The 15,825-nt window shown below is 48.5% G+C and overlaps 1 protein-coding gene across 2 annotated transcripts in view; it reads left to right on the top strand.

The window, feature by feature from the left end:
• The window catches only part of LOC144823936 (sperm-specific sodium:proton exchanger-like), an 8,804,346-nt gene that overhangs the window by 6,713,377 nt on the left and 2,075,144 nt on the right, over positions 1–15,825 (top strand). The window lies entirely within an intron of this gene.

Below are 15,825 nucleotides of genomic sequence, written 5' to 3'. Positions count from 1 at the left end.
TTTCTCACAATAAAATGTGTCATTCATTTTTAAGGACAAAACACAATTTTGTCCCAAAATACTCATGTCCCCAAAATGACTTGTATTTTTGATAAAATATTTTCAAGTACTACTGCCACAGGTGGACAGATTCTGACTTTAATGTCCCTACATCATCATCATCAAATTCAAGGGAATTCGTGTCACTGGGGGAGAATTTCCACGGCCAATTTGCCAGGGATTTATGCAATGAATTTAGGAGGAGTAGCCAGAATGTCACCAGCAATTCCTACAATGTGTTATTCATGGCCAATACTATGTGAGGGATATTGAAAATGTTGTCAAGAGAGATCAAAACAATTGGGGGGATCATTTGGTTAGTGGGCGGATGGCCACTGCCCATATGGTGGTGGCGATCCGCCCGCCGAAAACCACCGCCTGCATCGAAATCCCCTGCCACATTACCATGGAGGGGGGTACCCCGGCGGATGGGAAGACCGCTCGCTGGTTTTCCGCTGGTAGGCAATCCGCCCAATTGCCTACCGGGTGGAAAAGCCCAGGAATATGGTGGTGGTGTCTGGTAGACACCACCATCCATATTTGAATGCAGGTGGGTACATGCCTTTTCGTGGTGGCAACTCCGCCACGGAAAGGCATGCAGACTTTGGCATTGGGGGCCCGAGTGGGGGGTGCACATTGCTGCAGTTCCATGCACAACATGGCTGGCACTGCGCGGTGCCTGCCACGTTGTGCATGGAACTGCACGACATGCCTTCTTGGCATTGCGGCGAGCGGTGCTGAGAGCACCGCCCCCGCAATGTGAAGAATGCAGGATGCGCCCGCCAGTGTAGCAGGCGCATCCTAATGTCCCATTCCACAAAAGGATGGCGTCTGCCCACCATCCTAATGATGCCCTTAGAGTAGGACGCAGTATTGTGTGATGGAGTGACCATAGCCACTTGGTTTCAACTGATTTACTCTACTTAGCAGACAAATTCCACTCGTCTTGAAATGAAGCACATACATTTCCTAAGAAACAAAAATATTCTCCTTTTCATCATCATCGTCATAATCATCATCATCAAAAACCTTATTTGGTATTTGTACCCATAAAAGTACAAAAACCATTACAATGCACAAACATCACATAAAAGAGCTAAACAGAGGAGCTAAGTACCAAAGAATGAGCAACACAATTAAAATATAAAATGGAGTGTGTACAGATAAGGTGTAGACTAGTACAATTACTATTCCTACTCTCTTGAGTGGGAATAGTAATTTTTACCCCTACGCTATCCAACACTTTCCCTACTGTTGCACTCTCTGGAGTTGGAATAATAATTTTTACCTTAAAACTATCCAACACTTTACATACTGTTGCACTCTCTGGAGCGGGAATAGTAATTTGTACTCCTACGCTATGCAACACTTTCCATACTGTTGCACTCTCTGGAGTGGGAATAGTAATTTTTATACCTACATTATCCAACACTTTCCCTACTGTTGCACTCTCTGGAGTTGGAAAAGTAATTTTTACCCCTACACTATCCAACACTTTCCCTACTTGTGCACTCTCTGGAAAGGGAATAGTAAAGGTTACCCCTATGCTATCCAACACTTTTCCCACTGTTGCACTCTCTGGAGTGGGAATAGTAACTTTTACTCCGACGCTGTCCAACACTTTCCCTACTGTTGCACTCTCTGGAGTTGGAATAGTCATTTTTACCCCCAGGGTATCCAACACTTTTCCTACTTTTGCACTCTCTGGAGAGGGAATAGTAATTTTTACCCCTACACTATCCAATGTTTACTGTTTTACTTAATGTAGTGTATAATTTATTTAAAACATTGTTTTTAATTAGTTATGTATATATTTGTTATATTTGTATTTATATTATGGTTAATGTATGTATTTCTAAATTATAAAATGTTTTATAACAATTAATAAGTTATTACAATCATTATTTGTAAATATTATTAAGTAAGTATATATATATTAAGTTTTATATGTATATGTTTAATTTTACATTATATGTATTACTTATAATTTCAAACATATTTTTAACTATGTTTATTTTAAATATATGTCTTATTTACTTAATTTTACATTATTTTGAAACATTTAAAAAATATATATATTTTTAACAATGATATTTTTGACAATATGTTTTTCCGATATTTTTGTACTTACCATAATGTTGATAGAACTTCGATATTCTTGACATCAATATTCCGCATCTGATATTTTTGACGTCGATATTTTTTACATCGATATTCTGTCAGTGATTCATAGTTAGGACCTAGCTTCCATAGGAAAAGTGTTTTTTGTTTTCCCAATAGGTAAAAGTTCCCTGGTGCTACAGTGCCTTGAGAGCCAGTGCGGGACCCGTGTACCAGTGGCCTAGTAAGGGTGATTAGGGCCCTAATGCAAGCATTGAAAATGGGTCCCTCAGCCTCTCAATTTGGAAGAGGTACGCAATATTAAATGAGTGTTCAAATGGCCCCTTACTTCCCTGTGCCCTGTCGCCACTGCACCTGCTGCACGATTGATAGGTACGCCCCTGCTGTGGACAAAAGAGCTCTGGGCCCACCCATCAAGCAGGTCAATGAATCTCACTACCCAGGGCTTTAAGTGGACTGGGTCCTGACGGTGCTCAGCACTGGCAGTGCTAAAAAGCAGGTGCTGAGACTTGTCACTATCTACTCTCCATTTTTGCACTCACCTCAGGATGGAAAAAAACTTAACTGCAACAGTACCATCACCCTTCTCTGACTTTGATGTAACTTCAAATTGACTAGTTATAGTTCTTTCACAGTCTCGTCACTTCAGAACTAAAGCATTTTCAACATTCTATACAACAAAGCCATAGTTGTTGCTTATTTATCTTTTGAAAATAACAACCCATGGATAAACCATTAGCCCTGGCGTGTTGTAGGTGTTACTTGTTGGATTACATATCTGTATGTAATGACGGAAGCAGCGAATGCATAGATTTTTAGCTTACTTTTTAAGCCATGCCCTAATTACACCGGCCAAGCCCCTTCGAGAGACCCCCAGTTTTTTCCACACACTTAAAGCCCTGCAGCTACCTCAGAAGGTTAGACTTGGTCCTTTCAGTAATTTGATTAGAGCACATAGCACCCTTGCCATGGCATTGTTGACGAACATACCTAATTAAACTGCCCAGGGCAGGAAATATATTATCCTCGCAATGTTGAGAGATTCGGTAATACCATGCTGCTGCCTGCATGGCAAAGCCCTCTGGGAATGAGCTACATCTTCATTGCTCCATGTCCTCACCAGATTTGTCTGTGTCTCTACAACCTGTTTAAGCGTTTTTCCCTCTTCTCTGGGGGTACAATGAACACCCTTGCCATTGGGCATTAACCACTGCTGATTAGTACTCGCCCCCCAGTCACTCCGAACACTCACAAAACAATACAAAACTTTGTCTCTGATTGTTCCATGATCTTGCCACTGAACCAAGAATGTAAGCAAACATCCCTAGCTGGTTGCAGCATTGTATGTGTCCATGACAATATCGGCTTTCCATGTTAGGCCCAATAACAAGATCACATTAGATATAGGGTGAAGGGCGCATTCACACTCCAGGGGGATAAACAGTTTTTATAGTCACTCAACCTTATGGTGCTCCTGTTATCGACCTCAGAAGGAGCAAAATGTCTGTAGTAGCCCATTGGGATTCAAACCTGCAACCATTAGATCAAACATACATTCTTAGAGAGGGCCCTTTAGGTCACTGTACCCCAACACATAGCAGCATGTTTTTCCAGCCACCCCATTGGTCCCTCAGGGATGTTTTCAAGAAATAAAAGTTGATAGGATGGGAGTGGTTGACTTCTGGAGAGAGCGCGTTCTCATCTATTGTTTGAAATATCGTTTCATTATGGGCTGAGTTTACTGTGAGGGAGCCTGTTGAATGTCAGTAATCGTAAAAAACGTGTGCATGGGCCCTCTGAGCCTGATGAGGCAGGGTTTAAGTTTGAGGTGTGGAATGGAATCCCCCTCTGTTGAGAGCTCTCCTTGAAAAAAACTGCCCTATGCTCTTTCTCTGCAATTTGTTTTTGTTCTTCAGAATTTTCCTGATGTTCAGTCTAGTGTTCTTTTCTGAAGAGAGGATTTTTTCAGCCACCCGAGAGGGAGAAAAAGTGCGAGAGAAACCACAGAGACGAGGCGAGGTGTAATGTTCTCCAGCTGAAGCCTCCTAATGCTACCTCCGCAGTTTCATTCCAGTCGAGGCGGGGCTTTCTGGGGATGGGGTTAAGACACAATTGTGGCGTATTTATGTGAGACACTGGAGGTTCAGCTGACTGCGAATAGCTAACACAATTCACCACTTAGCCTGGAGTTCTTTTTAAAAACAAAGTAGTCCAGTTACTTCAGCCCTTTAATATACCATATGCAGGTTTGTCGGACTGGCCTGTAGGGTAATCTGGCAGTGCCGGTAGGGTTGTTCTGACAGGTCAGTGTGTTGGCTGTTTTTGGCTGTTAGTTGGGATGATTTATCTCTCTAGGGCCAGTTTTTACTATTGATTTCCCTGATATTACCAAGCAGGCACAAATCCGTGAAGGACCCCTTCATACCTTACACAAAACAAATCTACGTCTTAACGTTTCCACCCCTAGCCCCTTTGTTATCTAACATGTCTATCTATGGACATAATTTTGTGAGAAAATACAGTTGCATCATCAACAAAGCAGACCACACAACTTTTTTTGTGGGAAAACTGTCACAAGTTTAGTCATATTCTGTAATGCAGTACACAGGTAGGAGTGACTTACAGGTGATCATACGAGTGCAGCGCTGTTAAGGTCTAACAGCTGGCCAACTGGTTTTGTGTGGTTGCTTCACCCGTGCCACCACGGAGTGAGATAAGGCCAACCCCCAGCTGTCAGGATACCAACTGTCCCCTATGTAATGAAGGAGTCGCTGTCACGTTCTTCCCATGGCCCCCTATGGTCTGAGGATCTCATATTTAGTGGCCCCATCGCCCTCTGATGGGATATCAATCGCTTTTTGCATTAAGATCACCCTGTAACTCTTCGTGCGATAGTGTAAAATGATTTGCTGTTCTTTTCCCGCTGTGTGGGTGGTTGGCAAATTCCTCTGCTGCTGGCCACCGAAAGAGGAATATCTAGCTGTAGTGCCCACCTAAATACCCCGCTAACCTCCGGAAGTGACATCATACACGGGGAGGCGAGATCTTGCACTCTCCGTAGCCAACTTCTAGGCCAGGTGGGCACAGAAAAAATACTACCTCCATGGGCAGGGAGGAAACACTAAGGGGCTGTCCCCTCTAGGGTCCCCCTGCAGGGGACATGGCCCTTCACCTTACAAGTTCAAAACTGCGTGATTAGCAAATGTGGGCCATTTTTTTAGTTATCTGATACGCTAACAGGACACACTTTTCTTTTGTTTAATTTGCCTAATCCAACATTGAATAGGTCAATCCCTGAAGGGATCATATAACCAGCATCTCAGGTGCCTATTTCTGCACTTTTCCTGCTTCTTTCTACACCCTTGTTGGTTCTTTCAGCAATTCTCTTGCCTCTTTGTGCACTTCTCTTACCTGTTTCCGCACTTCTCTTGCCTCTTTTTGCACCTCTGTTGGCTCTTTCTGCACCGCACTTTCTCCTTTCTTCACTTCTCTTGCCTCTTTCTGTACGCCTGTTGCTTCTTTCTGCACTTTCCATGCTTCTTTCTGCACCTGTCTTGCTTCTTTCTGCACCCCTTTTATCCCTTTATGTACCTCTTTTGCCTCTTTCTGCACTTTTCATGCCTTTTTCTGCACCCCTCTTCCCTTTTTCTGCATGTCTGTTGCCTCTTTCTGCACCTCATGTGATTCTTTCTGCATCCCTGTGTCTCTTTCTGTACTCATCTTCCCTCTTTCTGTACCTTTCCTGCCTGTTGTTTTTGCTCCTCACTTGCCTCTTTCTGCACTTTTCTTGCTTCTTTCTATACCTCTGTTGCTTCTGTCTGCAATTCTCTTGCCTCTTTCTGCACCCCTGTTGCTTCATTCGGCACTTTCCATGCTTCTTTCTACACCTGTCTTGATTCTCTTCCTTCTTTCTGCACCCCTGCTGCCTTTTTCTTTACCTCTCTTGCCTCTTTGTGCACCCATCCTACCTTTTTCTGTATCCCACTTGCCTCTCTCTCCACCCCTCTTCCCTCATTCTGAACCTCTGTTGGTTCTTTCCGCACTGCTCTGGCTTCTATCTGCACCTTACTTGCCTCTTTCTGCACTTTTCTTGCTTCTTTCTACACCCCTCCTGCCTCTTTCTGTACCTCTCTTGCCTCTTTGCGTATCTCTCCTATCCCTTTCTCAACACATTTTGCCTCTTTTTACACCTCTGTTGGTTCTTTCTGCACGGATCTTGCTTCTTTCTGCACCTCACTTGCCTCTTTCTGTACCTCACTTGCTTTTTTCTGCACCTTTCTTGCCTCTTTTGGCACCTGTGTTGCTTTTTTTCTGCACTCTCTTGCCTCCTTCTGCACCTTGTTGTTAGAGGTAGTTTTAATTCCCCTGCCCTAATATGTACTAGCGACCCCTGACCCTCCTGGTAGATCGCTCCCCCTCCACGCAGCTCCGACTGTGTGCTCCTGCTGCCGCTGCCACTGTCTCTGGTAAGTGTCCTCCATCCCTTTTGCTTCTGTGCCACTGTCTCCCCCTCTTGTGCCTTGTTTTCTGTCCTCTGTTCCATCCGTTTTTCCTTCGTTTTTTGTGCCTTTCTGCCCTCTGTTCCACCCATTTTTCCCTCGTTTTTTGTGCCTTTCTGCCCTCTGTTCCACCCATTTTCCCCTCGTTTTTTTTGCCTTTCTGCCCTCTGTTTCATCTGTTTTTCCTTCGTTTTTTGTGCCTTTCTGCCCTCTGTTCCACCTGTTTTTCCATCGTTTTTGGTGCCTTTCTGCCCTCCGTTCCACCCGTTTTCCCCTCGTTTTTTGTGCCTTTCTGCCCACTGTTTCACTCGTTATTTGTGCCCTTCTGCCCTCTGTGCCACTTGTTTTTACCTCATTTTTTGTGCCCTTCTGCCCTCTGTTCCACTCGTTTTTTTGTGCCCCTCTTGTGTTCTGTTGCACTCGTTTCCCCCTACACTGTGCCCCCTACAGCCCTGCCCCCCTGACTGCCCACTGCCCAATTGCTGCTCCTGCCTCCCAGCTGCTCCTCCCTCCCACCTCCCCATATATGCCGGATGCTGTGCGGTGAGGTGAGCGACCCCTGACCCTCTTGGTAGGTCACTTCTTCTCCACACAGCTCCGACTGTGTGCTCCTGCTGCCGCTGCCACTGCCGCTGGTAAGTGTCCTCCATCCTTTTTGCTTCTGTGCCACTGTCTCCCCCTCTTGTGCCTCATTTTCTGCTCATTTTCTGCTCTGGGCCACTCGTTCCCCCCCTTGTGCCCCATTTTGCCTTCTGTCCCACTGTTTCCCCCTCTTTGTGCCTCGTTTTCTGCTCTGTGCCACTCGTTCCCTCCCTTTTGCCTCATTTTGCCTTCTGTACCACTGTTTCCCCCTGTTTGTGCCTCGTTTTCTGCTCTGTGCCACTCGTTTCTCCCGCTTGTGCCCCATTTTGCTTTCTGTACCACTGTTTCCCCACCGCTGTGCCCCCTGTGGCCCCGCCTCCTGCCCACTCACTGCTCCCGCCCCCAGCTGCTCCTCCTTCCCACCTCCCCATATATGCCGGACGCTGCACAGGCGCACCTAAGGCAAGCCCATCCGCGCCTGGACCGCGCCCAGCACCAGAACCCCTGGACCCCACAAACGCCGCGACACCAGACTCCACTATGACGCCAGCACCCTCCACGCTCTCAACGCCGGCCGAAACCACACCTGCTTCCAGGCCGCCCCAAAACGGACCCACGGACCCTTCTCCTGCCACACCTGCAGTTTCACCTGCGACAGAGCCACCAAACCTCCAAGGACTGGACACAACCACCTCCGCTGCATACTCCTCAACACCCGCTCCGCACGCAAATACACCATCGAGCTCTGGGATCTGCTTAACACCTCTGCCCCAGACATGGCCTTCCTGACTGAGACCTGGTGGAACGACTCCTCGGCGCCCGACATCGCCATAGCCATCCCGGACGGCTACAAGATCACCCACAGGGATCGCGCCAACGGAAACGGAGGAGGAATAGCCACAAGGCCACCCTCAAGGTCGCCACCCACGCAGACGACACCCTGAACACCGCCGAACACCTCCACTTCTGGATCCATACCGACCCCAACACCACCCTCAGAGGAACACTCATCTACAGACCCCCCGGAATCCGGGCTCAGTTCAGCGACTCCATCGCCGACCTCACCAGCACACACGCACTCGCCTCCATGGACTACATCCTCCTCAGGGACCTGAACTTCCACCTCGAGAACAACAACGACGCCAACTTCGCCATCCTGATCGCCAACCTCGCCAACCTTGGCATCAGACAACTCGTCACCACACCCACCCACGCCGCCGGCCACACTCTGGCCCCCGTCTTCTCCACAGGCACCCACATCGCCTTGGACCACACCACCAAACTCCACTGGACCGACCACCCCTGCATCCATTTCACCTTCAAGAAACCAACCACGCACCACCGCACCCAACAGCTGCCTCACCGCTACCGGAGCAAAGTCTCCGAAGACCAGTTGATCACCACCCTCGCCCAGAACCCAACCCCACCAACCCAGACGCCACAGCCTGCAACCTCAGACAGTGGATCAACGACTGGGCCAACATCCTCGCCCCGCTCAAGAAACCCTCCGAGAGCCACGCCAGCAAGAGAGCCACCTGGTTCACCAACGAGCTCCAGACCTCTAAACACGCATGCCGGAACTGTAGAAGATATGGCTCCACGAACGCACACCGGACAACCACGCAGCCCACAAGGACGCCACCCGCAGACATCACTACCTTATCAGATTAGCCTAGAGATCCTCCTTCAAAGACCGCTTGGATAACAACGCACACAACAGCAAGGAGCTCTTCAGCATCGTAAAGGAACTCTCCAACCCCAGCGCCAATGACATCCCGCCCTCACAAGAACTGTGCGACTCACTAGCCATCTTCTTCCACTGCAAGATCGCTGACATCCATGACAGCTTCAACACCATGACCACCCCGACTACGCCAGACTCCACCTCCCCAGTAAACACTACCAGCGCCAACCGCCTGATCTCCTTGTCCAACATCAATGACGACGAGACACGCAAGGTCATGAACTCCATCCACTCAGGATCTCCGTCAGATCCGTGCCCACACCACGTATTCAACAAAGCAGAGGCAGCCATCGCACCCCAACTATGGAAGGTCATCAACATCTCCTTTGAAACAGCGACATTCCCGGAAAGCTGGAAGCACGCCGAAATCAACGCCCTCCTCAAGAAGCCCAAGGCAGACCCCAAGGACCTCAAGAACGTCCGGCCCATCTCCCTGCTCCCTTTCCCGGCAAAGTTCATCGAGAAAATCCTGGAAGACAACAACATCTTGGACCCGTCCCAGTCCGGATTCAGACAAAACCACAGCACCGAGACAGCCCTCATCGCCGCCACAAATGACATAAGGCACCAACTAGACAACGGCGAAACATCTGCTCTCATCCTCCGGGACCTGTCAGCCGCCTTCGACACGGTCTGCCATTCCACTCCAAAGACACGCCTCCTAGAAGCCGGAATCCAAGAGAAGCCCCTTAACTGGACCACGTCCTTTCTCTCCGGCAGAACCCAGAGCGTCTGCCTCCCACCCTTCTGATCCGAAGCCACCGACATCATCTGCGGCACCCCTCAGGGCTCATCTCTCAGCCCGACGCTGTTCGACTTCTACATGGCCCCCCTTGAACAAGTGGCCAGCCATCACAACCTCAACCTCATCTCCTACGCCGATGACACCCAGCTCATCCCCCCTCTCACCACAGACCCACACACCGCCAAAAACAACCTCCACAAGGGAATGAAGGCCATCGCCGACTGGATGAGGAGCAGCCGTCTGAAGCTGAACTCGGACAAGACGGAGGTCCTCATCCTCGGACCCACCTCCTCAGCCTGGGATGACTCCTGGTGGCCGACCACACTGGGAACAGCACCAACACCCACTGACCATGCACGCAAACTAGGATTCATCCTCGACTCCTCCCTCTCCATGTCTAAGCAGGTCAACACCGTTTTCTCCTCCTGCTACAACACCCTCCGCATACTCCGCAGGATCTACAAGTGGATCCCGACCGAAACAAGAAGAACGGTGATACAGACCGTCGTCAGCACAAGACTGGACTACGGCAACCCACTCTACGCAGGAATCCCAGACTACAACGCATCCAAAACGCCTCCGCCCGACTGATCGTCAACGTCCTCCGTCGCAGCCACATCACCCCCCACCAGAGAGACCTACACAAAGCACTCCACAACGCCGGACCAGCGTACCTGAACAGCAGACTCAGCTTCTACACCCCCAGCCGCCAGCTCCGCTCCGCCAGCCTCGCCCTCACCGCTGTCCCCGGCATCCAACGAACGACCTCCGGCGGCAGATCCTTCTCCTACGTCGCCGCCAAGACCTGGAACACCCTGCCTACCCACATACAGCAGACCCAAGACCTACTCGCCTTCAGAAAACACCTCAAGACCTGGCTCTTCGAGCAGTAGCAGCACCCCCCTCCCCTTAGCGCCTTGAGACCCTCACGGGTAAGTAGCGCACTTTACAAGTACTTTGATTGATTGATTGACGGGGAGGTCATGCCAACCACCTGGGTATCCCAGCCCATAGTGTGCCCTAGTGTATGTAGGTGTTTTCACTGTATTCTAAGTGTCTTTCAGCATAGCACTTGCTACGGACCTGGTTAGTCAGTCAGTTACCACCAATACAAGTCAGCAAAAAGTTGGGGGCACAGGATATCAAGTGAGATGAGTGGAAGATAGAGAAAATGAGAGAGTGGGGGGACCAAAGGAGAGATAGAAAAAAGTTATGTTGAGAAAAGATAAATACAGATATCTAGAGACATAGGGAGAAACAGAGGTATAGTCAAATAAACAGTGAAAGTCAAATATAAAATGAGTGCAGCAAATCAAAAGCACTGTTTTTAACTAATATGAAATGGTACCTCAGAAAAGATATGAAGAGCCAACGCGTTGCTATGGAAGTACCGTGAGAGGCCCTTGAAAAAGGGTCTTTGACAAGTCACCGAGTAACATTGACAAGAGTGGATGGATGAACGGACAAACAAGTGCTAAGGTAAGTGACAGTTTGAATGTATAATGACTTACTAAATGCCTCAACCCATCATTTATTAAGGACACACTTTTATTTAAACGCCTGACCTGTTGAAGATGGCAATGTTTTTTTTACATAGTATTACTGTATCAGTGTTCTCAACAGAGCCATTCATGCAGAATGCTGAAATAGAATAATAAATAAGGTCTATTTTTTATGGTGTTCTGTGCTTGTCTAAATGGACTGATTTAATTTTTATTATTTTCCTGAACAAATTAAATTTCTTTTTTTTCATATAAACTAGTCATGAATGGCCCATATATTTTATTGGAAAAACAATAATTTCAATTAATTTAAAGTACACCAAAGGCAAGACATGAGGCTGAAAAGTTTGAAGTGTGAAAAGGTACCCAGGGAGAGGTCATGCGAATATCCTGCCTGATACACATTTAAGAAGTACTATATTACAGGTCTACCTAGGAATATAGAACTAGGAGAAAGACTAATTGATATGAGTCTACATCGAATCCAGACCATAGCATGCTGTTTTACATCTTACTATTCTCTCAGTGAAATCTAATTTTTGTGTCCTGTTCATCTCTTGCCCTCGGGGCATCTGCTCACCGCACGGAAATCTATTTTGAAAAAAATGTTAAAAAGAGCCAGAGAAAGAAATCATTGTATTTGTGGTATTATTTTAGAAAACAATACATGTGGTATGAAAATACAAAACAAAGAGGGATGCCGGGAATTAGACCAGTGGTCCCAGCGTTGGAGGCTTTGTAAATAGTGGGGGCGTGGATCTCCTAGGCCATGCTTGAACCTTGGAGTGGCAGAGGAGAAACTGGATAATTTACTAGTCAACAGCAATAGATTTGGAGACCCAGGAATATGGCAAAAACACACCGCAACTAAGTACATGTGAAGGTGGCCCCCCACTCTTTTTACAGCAATAAGTGACCAGACGAAGAATCCCTCAATAAAGTGAGCACATCAGCAGAAAAGTCACAACAGAACACGCGGTTGTTGCCCCCATGTTCATTGTTCACCCACCCCCTCGAGGTACTATTAAATATAATAACAACAGCAACCAAACAGTATGGCCACACCTTGGGTCTTTCTCGGGTGGACGTGACTGGGACAGCCGGAGAAGAGATGCACCTAAAAAGTGAACCCCCACCATATTCCATATTCATACAGGGTTGACTTGGTCCCCGTATTCAACATTGGATTAAAGCACGTAAGGAACAAACTGCAGTAGCAATAGAAAGAGCGAGTGGGTCCACACCCTCCCACAGGCAGGCAGTGGTGACTACTCCCGATCAGAAACAACAAACCAGTGCAATATCGACAGAGTCCCCAGAATGAAGGGGGGTAGAGGGCCACTCAATGTGCTCTAAACAAAACTCGACCAATTTGCATGGGCCAAAGGTCAACCAGATCCTGCAGACCCAGCGACTGCCCAGGCAAGAGTTATGGAGGAGTAGAAAACAACTGCTGCCCTGCAAAAAGACACAGACAACCTCAACTCCAAATACGGCAGCTACAGGACGTAAGTAAGATTCTCTTCCAGGGGATCCTCATCAATAGTCATAAGCATTAGAATATTCCCGCCCATGTGCGGGACCCCGGAAACACTATATTATATGTGCCCCACATATATATACTCATATATATATAAATACATATATATTTATAACATGCAATAGCAGCCAATAAAAACAGAGCTGAAATATGCTGTGTAGAATTTCCACCATACATGTAATAATAATAAGCGTTAGAAACATGAGAAACAACACAAAGTTTGTTTAAGAAACTGTTTTAATGCTCAGAAAGCAGTAGAAATTCTTATAACTCACTGGAAGCATAGAAAGCTCCCAGGCTGCATTGCAAACACACAGTCTAAAAAGACTGAAAAGCTAACCTGTAGCTACATAGCAATAAACTGACACCGTGCCTTTAAGGCACTCATGACCCCCAGTATCCCATCATGCCTCAGGGGTGACAGTTAGGTCAGTTGTTCTTTCCGGCTCCTTCAGAGAAGGACCCTGGTTACACAGCTCCACTAATTTTCCTGTTTTTTGACAGAAAAACTCTTCACTTTTGAAAATTTTTTGTTCTTACTCGACATTTAACATCTAGTCAAGTAAGATACTGTCTTTTTCAGTCAATTTGGTGAGCATTTTCTCCTGAAAATGCATTCACTCTTTGACAAATGCCCTTCTTGTGGCAACAAGAAGGCCAAGTCAGACAACCACGACGTCTGTATCCTGTGTCTGCCTGAGGAACATGATCCAAGCACCTGTCCTCATTGTGAACACCTGTCAGGAAGAACTTTAAAAGACAGGGAGAGGATTCGCATTTATGGCCTAGCTCATAGGTCATCAAGAGGAAGATCTCCGGTGAGGGAGGGCTCCAAGAAGACTCATTCATCTTCCAGAAAGAAGTCTTCATACCCCTCACCCTCAGCGTCGGGCTCGGCGCTGAGAAAAGAACCACCGATGGATCATTCAACGTCTAAACTACCGTCGACGGCGGGCTCGCTGTCGAAGAGAAGACCAGGTACGTTGACGACGTCGAAGGATCCAGTTCCATCGTCGAAATCCCCTCCGTCGGCGTCAACCGGGCGACGTCCGACGTCGAGGAAGGGAACTCCGCCGCCGTCAACCAGGCGACGGTCGGCGTCGAGATCCAGGACCCCTCCGCCGTCGTCAACCAGGCGACGACCGGCGTCGAGGGAGGTCACCCCTCCGCCGTCGTCATCCAGACGTCGACCGGCGTCGAGAAGTGTGACTCCTCCGCCGTCGTCGAAGAAGCGACGTTCGGCGTCGAGGACCAAGACCCCTCCGTCGTCGACAGGGAAAAGTCGATCGGCGTCGAGGATGCAGTCTCCGTCGGTGTCTCGTCAGCTCTCGGCGTCGAGGGTGTCCAATACCCCTCCACCGTCGTCGCACAGACATTCGACGTCGAGGCAGAAATCTCCGTCGACGGCTGATCATCACCGTTCGACGTCGAGAGAAAGACCTCCGTCGATGATTAGACATCGTCACTCGACGTCGAGGCAGGGTGCTTCGTCGACGACTGGGCATCGTCGTTCGACGTCGAGGGAGAGGGCTCCGTCGACGGCCGGTACTCACCGTTCGACGTCGAGACGTGGAACTCCGTCGGCGGCTGCTCATCGCCGCTCGACGTCGAGAGACCATACATCCTCGCAAACAAGATTGTTTGATCCACCGACTCCCCGAAAGCACTCGACCACGAGGGAAGATCGCTCGGCGTCGAGATGTTCAGATGTGGTGATGGTAACGGAGTCAGCTTCCCGTCATTCCACCTCAAGGTCCTCTGGCTCCTCAACTACTTCTTCGAAGTCCAGAATTCCAGTACGCAAGTCACCTGAGCGTCGGACGGACCCTTGGGCGGATAAAGTCAGACTTTCACCTAGATGGTATAGGTCTTTGGATCATTGGAGAGATTCTGGGGCTGCAAAACGTATGCAGGACTATGCCAGCTCGCAGCACAGGTCTCCTCTTCAGGATCTAGTGGAGGAGATGGACAAGCATAGCCCTCCCAGGCGCAAATCTCCGGTGAGAACACCAACTAGATCTCCCAGAAGGACCCGATCTCCCAGAAAAGACCCAGAGGAGCGGGTCAGGTCTCGCTCTCCTAGACGAGAAGTGCGTCCGAAACGATCCGAAGAGAGGAGGCACAGTGTCCACCGTAGACGTCGACGAACTCCGTCTACTTCCTCTACCTCTTCTACCAGGTCTTCCAAGAGGGACTACTCCCCTACTTTGACGGACAGTCCTACGTCCCGATCCTCCCCAATGGATGACATTGGCACGTATCTGGACGTCTTGCAAAGAGGAGCTCAGAAGCTGAACATTGAAATGTCTGTCCCTCAGGTTACCACGACAGTCATTTTTGAGACTTTACACAAAAAGGCGATCACCCGTCCTCTACTGCCATTAGTTCCGGGGATTATAGATCCTGTCAAGGAGGTATTCCTAACTCCGGCGGCTATCAGAGCGGTGCCAGCCTGCATCCAAAAGAAATACAAACCGGCCTCTTCTGACCCGGTTTTTGTAAGATCGGACCCGCCAGCAGACTCTGTTATTGTGGCGGCGGCGAGGAAGACACACGCAGTGGCAGGTTCTTCTTCCGTCCCCCCAGACAAGGACAGCAAGACGCAAGACTCCTGGGGTCGCAAAGTTTGCAACTCAGCTGCGTCAACTCTTAAGGTTTCTAGTGCGGCTGCACTTCTGGGTCGGTACGACAGAGCCTTATGGGACTCTATGGAAAGGTTCAAAGCCAAGCTGCCAAAAGAAGACCAGCAGGACTTTGAAGAGACCGTGACTGAAGGATGTCTGGTGGCGAATCAGATGATAAGCACGGCTGCGGATGGGGCTGTCCTGTCGGCGCATTCCTATTCTCATGGGGTTTGTGCCAGGAGATCGGCATGGTTGCGCTTGACAGGCCTGAAGCCGGATGCTCAACATCGCATCCTTAATCTCCCCTTTTCGGGTTCCGCTCTTTTTGGTGAGCATGCGGATGAAGAAATGACCCGAATGAAGACGGAACTGGACACAGTGAAAGCGGTGGGCTTGGAAAAGAAGAAAGAGTTCAAGCGTCGTTTCAAG

This window comes from Lissotriton helveticus, chromosome 3_1 (genome assembly GCF_964261635.1).
Source record: "Lissotriton helveticus chromosome 3_1, aLisHel1.1, whole genome shotgun sequence".
Classification (NCBI taxonomy): domain Eukaryota; kingdom Metazoa; phylum Chordata; class Amphibia; order Caudata; family Salamandridae; genus Lissotriton; species Lissotriton helveticus.
This window is presented reverse-complemented; position numbering and strand designations above follow the sequence as displayed.